Consider the following 5,532-nt stretch of genomic DNA (forward strand, 5'->3'; position numbering starts at 1 on the left):
CAGGGCATCACAAAAGAGCATTGATTGGCTGCTGCAGGACCATCTCACAGGGTTTATTTGCCCTGGTGAGTTCACTAGGATCCATGCCATGGCCTTCAGTCTTAGACGTCTACAGTCTGATCTTGGTTGTGTCCCATAATTCATCCAAATCAGGAGGTGAAATTACGCTGATTATCACGAGACTTAAAGATAAAAACACAGAAGGACAATTTATTAACATACTGAGAAAATCAAGTATCATATGGGTCAGATATGACTGTTGAGAAGATAACACCCTACATTCCCTTCTAGGTGGGTTATAAGAAAAACAATTATTAGAGCATTTCTTCATAAACATAAAATCAAAATCATAAGATGCTGATAACTGGCATTTTGCTTTATACTTGATGAGTCTGACTGCACAATGAAAATTTATCTGTCACACAGACCAGATGTTTCTATCTTCATACAAGTTTTTCCCTAAGAAAACTCCTAGGAAGTCTATTTCTGTGTTTATTTTTCTAGGTTTTCTTAAGTGATCAACTGGCCCCAGGTTGACCTCTTCAGTTCTCAACACACTCTTATGTTCTTTAGAAGATCCGTATTCATGTATTTACAGAAATGATAAATGTATATAATGGAACTGTATACCATCCAAACAACATAGACAAAATTCTTGCCAAACTTCTGCCTTTCTTCAGTCCTCCTATCTCCAGAAGAAAACACAAGTATCAGTACTTTCTAAACATTTTTCTATGCATTCAAATGTACACACAGATAGTATTTAAAGTAATGTAAAGTTTTAGATAAGACGTTTTGATAAATTATTATATCATATCATACATACTATTCTAATTGTTTAGATCCACTTAATAATATCTCAATGATTTTTAACGTTTATTCATTTTTCAGAAACAGAGAGACAGAGCACGAGTGGGGGAGGGGCAGAGAGAGAGAGACACAGAATCTGAAGCAGGAGCGAAATAAGTCAGGCAGAGAAGGACAAATATCATATGTTTGCACGTATAGGAGGATTAGGAGGAACTTGACGGAGGAACAAGGGGGAGAAGAAGGGCAGAAATGGTGGGGGAAAGGGAGAGAAGCAAACCATGAGAGACTCTTGAATGCTGACAAAAACTGAGGACTGATGGATGTGGGGGGAGGGGGGGTGGGCATGGAGGAGGACACTTGTGGGGATGAGCACTGAGTGTTATGTGGAAACTAATTTGACAATAAACTATTAAAATAAAAAAAAAGAATCTGAAGCAGGCTTCAGGCCAGGCTCAGAGCCCAAAGCGGGGTTCGAATTCATGGATGGGGAGATCATGACCTGAGCCAAAGTTGGACGCTCAACCGACTGAGACACCCAGGTGCCCCACAATGATTTTTCTATATCAAAACAGAACTTTCCCAATTTTCAACTGCCTCATATTACATTGTATGAAAGAATAATTTATTTAGTCATTCTTCTGTTAAAAAGCATTTAGCATACATACAACTTTTCTTTATTAAAGTGTATTTGTTCATATGTAGAAGTATTTTTATAGTTTCCACCAAAAAATGTATCAAAGAACATACACATTAAGGTTTTGATATTGCTAAAATAATATTAAATATTGCCTTCTCAGGAAGCCTTAGTAGCTCAGTCAGTTAAGTGTCTTGATTTTGGCTCAGGTCATGATCTCATGATCTCATGGCTCGTGAGACTGAGCCCCATGCTACACTCTTCACTGACAGCATGGAACCTACATAGGATTCTCTCTCCTTCTCTCTTCGCCCCTCCCCACTTGTGCTCTCTCTGTCTCTCTCTCAAAATAAATAAACTTTAAAAAAAACACTCTCATAAACAGTGTATATTTCACTAAATTATTCTTAAAATTGAAGATGATGGAGACTTTTGATTATTGGGAGTATGATGGGCTAAAAGTGGTATCTCATATGGAATTATATTCCTGTGACAGTAATGAAATCAATTTACTATTATTGGACATTTATATTTTGTCTCTTTTTTTTAAATCTAAGAACCGTCTTTCTTTGAACATTCTTTCATTGAGTTATTTGTGCTTGGATATTACCATATTAGTGTTTTGTACATTCTGGAAGCTAATAATGAATCCATAACATGTCTTTAAAGTGTTATCACATTGTATATAAACTGTTTCCTAAGTTTATGATGTCTTTGATCATAATAAAGATTCAGTGTTTTATACAAAAAAAAATTATTTTCAAAGGTAATGGATATTCAAAGAAGGAACAATATGAAATGTACAATGACAATATTAATATTTTCTCCCCACAAACTCCATTCCCCATTTCCAAGGTTAACAGATGTTGAAAGTCTGAGGTGGCAGAGATGTCAGCAAGTTGATGGTATAGGAGCTTCTAGTGCTCTTCTCACAGAAACATCAAATTGAACAGCTATCTATGCAAAGACATACCTTTCCAGGAGCTGAGAATTTCAGGTGAGGGATTAAAGCACCAGGGTGGAGTAGAGACATAGGAAAAGATGAACTAAAAAAGGTAGCAAAGACTCTCAAATTACCCCATATGCTGTCAGCCTAGCACAGAGACCTTGTTCCCATCGGGGAAAGAGAGTTACATGACTACCTCACTTCACTATGAACCCAATCACAAGGCCCAAACCAGTGCCATGCCAGCCCCAAAGGTCCAAAGCACTAGGAAGGGTGCCAAAGGCCCAGGTCCCTAGCCCACTCTAGTGCCAAAGTGGTGCCCAAGGATATGGACCCAGACAAGCTCCTAGAGACCATATCTTGGCCTACCCCAGCACCTCATCAGTTTCTGTGGATACAGCTTCCAGAACACCTCCCAGAGACAGACACAACCTCTAGATTTTCTCCTCCTGCACAAGCACCATGATTTTTCTAACATCAGGTAGGCTTTCATGGATCTAGAACCCGATCTCCTGCCCCAGGCTGGTCTCCAGAAATCCAATATCAAAACCCACTCCACAACATGGTAGCCCGCATGGATCCAATATTTCGATTGGCTCCTCTTGCCCCGACCCATAAACTGGCCTAGCACTGGGTGAGCCACATCAAAATCAGTTACCAGACAACCTCTTGTGAACCTGGTTCTCAGCCAGCACCAGCACCAGGCCACCCCCTGCAGAGCAAGTCATTAATCCAGCACCTGCAGCCCTAGACTCCTGGATGACACCATGGTTCTGAGTTAACCATAGCACCAGGCTTGTTGCAGAAGACCTAGGATCTCAGGCAGTTTCTGGGCTGATGGTCAGCCCTGGTGTCAGGCCATATATTAAAGACAAAACTTCTAATTTGGCTACTATTAATCAAGAATCCTTGCTGACTCCCACAGACAAAGGGCCGAAACCCATTATGGTGGACACTGACACCAGGCCCACCTCTTATACCCAAACACCATTCCATTCCCAGGGAAACAGGCTCTAGATCAATCCTGCTAGAACCAAGCACAAGGCCTGACACCTCTTGACCAAAGTATCAGGCCTGTCTTCTGGAGGACTGCACCAACAAGACTACCCACAGACTCCACGAAGAGGCCCAACCAGAATCTATCAACAAGTTAACTAGAAAAGAGATTTTCTTCCAAAGGGAAGAATGTAAAGAATGTAAATATGCTTACTTTTTCAAATATACAGGCACCAATATAAGGCCACAAGAATCACAAATCATTAAAAAAACATGATAGCACCAAAGAAAACGAACATAGTAAGTGCTTCTAAAGAAATGGAAATCTCTGAATTGTCTGTACAAGAATTCAGAAGAATCCTCTTAAAGAAACTTACTGAACTAAAAGAAAAAAATAGACAACTCAATAAAATTAGGAAAACACTGCATAAATAAAACAAGATTTTAAAAGACATAGAAACCTTTTTTAACATATTTATTCAATTTATTTATTTAAATTCAAGATAGTTAACATACAATGTAGCATTGGTTTCAGGAGTAGAACTCAGGGATTTATCACTTAATATAACACCCAGTGCTCATCCCAACAAGTGCCCCTGTTAATATCCATCACTCATTTAGTTCATCCCTCCACCAACCTCCCCTCCAGCAACTCTCAGTTTGTTCTCTGTATTTAAGAGTCTCTTATGGTTTGCCTCTCTCTCTTATTTTTCCTTGTTTTTCCCTATGTTCATCTGCTGTGTTTCTAAATTTCCACATATAACTCAAATTATAGTTTGTCTATCTTGGACTGACTTATTTCCCATAGCATAATACATTCTAGTTCCATCCCCCACATTGTTGCAAATGTTAAGATTGCATTCTTTTTCATCGCTGAATAGTATTTTAGTGTATATATACACCACGTCTTCTTTATCCATTCATCAGTCAATGGACATTTGGGCTCTTTCCATAACTTGGCTATTGTTGTTAGTGCTGCTATAAAGATTGGGGTGAATGTGGCCCCTTAAATCAGCATTTTTGTATCCTTTGGATAAATATCTAGTAGTGCAATTCCTGGGCTGTAGGGTAGTGCTACTCTTAATTTACTGAGGAACCTCCATACTGTTTTCCAGAGTGGCTGCACCAGTTTGCATTCTCACCAACATTGCAAAAGGGTTTCCCATTCTCCACATCCTCGCCAAAATCTGTAGTTTCCTGAGTTGTTAATTTTAGCCATTCTGACAGATGTGAACTGGTATCTCATTGTGGTTTTAATTTGTGTTTCTCTGATGATGAATGATGTTGAGCATCTTTTCATGTGTCTATTAGCCATCCAAATGTCTTCTTTGGATAAGTGTCTATTCAGGTTTTTTGCCCATTTCTTCACTGGATTATTTATGTTTTGGGGGATGTTGAGTTTGACAAGTTCTTTATGGATTTTGAATACTAAACCTTTATTCGATATATCGTTTGCAAATATCTTCACCAATTCTGTCAATGGCCTTGTAGTTTGTATGATTGTTCCCTTTGCTGTGCAGAAGCTTCTTACATTGATGAGGTCCCAATAGTTCATTTTTTGCTTTTGTTCCCCTTGTCTCCCAAGACATGTTTAGTAAGACGTTGCTGCGTTTGAGGTAAAAGAGGTAGTTGCCTGTTTTATCCTGTAGGATTTTGACGGTTTCCTGTCTCACATTTAGGGCTTTCATCCATTTTTACTTTATTTCTGTGTATGGTGTAACAAAGTGGTCCAGTTTCATTCTTCTACGTGTCACTGTCCAGTTTTCTCAGCACAATTTGCTGAAGAGACTTTTTTCTTTTTCTTTTTTTTTAAAATGTTTTATTTACTTATTTCTAGGAGAGAGAGAGACAGCATGAGCAGGGGAGGGTCAGAGAGAGAGAGAGTGACAGACTCTGAAACAGGCTCCAGGCTCCTGGCAGTCAGCACAGAGCCCGACGCGGGGCTCGAACCCACGAACCGCGAGATCATGACCTGAGCGAAAGTCGGACGCTTAACCGACTAAGCCACCCGGGCGCCCCGAGACTGTCTTTTTTCTATGGGATACTCTTTCCTCCTTTATTGAAGATTAGTTGGCCATGCATTTGTGGATGGAACTAGAGTGCCTTATGCTAAGCAAAAATAAGTGAGGCAGAGAAAGACAAATAT

General features: G+C 39.5%; 1 protein-coding gene across 3 annotated transcripts in view; it reads right to left on the reverse strand.

Annotated features, from left to right (window-relative positions):
- Positions 1-6: 6 nt before the first annotated feature.
- The window catches only part of NBDY (negative regulator of P-body association), a 52,744-nt gene continuing 47,218 nt past the window's right edge, over positions 7-5,532 (reverse strand). For all 3 annotated transcript variants that reach the window (XM_077745631.1, XM_077745632.1, XM_077745633.1), the window contains one exon: positions 7-182. The gene's annotated coding sequence lies outside the window, so the exon portion shown is untranslated. The remainder of the gene's footprint in view (positions 183-5,532) is intronic.

Source organism: Crocuta crocuta, unplaced genomic scaffold (assembly GCF_008692635.1).
Source record: "Crocuta crocuta isolate KB4526 unplaced genomic scaffold, BGI_CrCroc_1.0 scaffold845, whole genome shotgun sequence".
In the NCBI taxonomy this organism is placed as follows: Eukaryota; Metazoa; Chordata; class Mammalia; order Carnivora; family Hyaenidae; genus Crocuta; species Crocuta crocuta.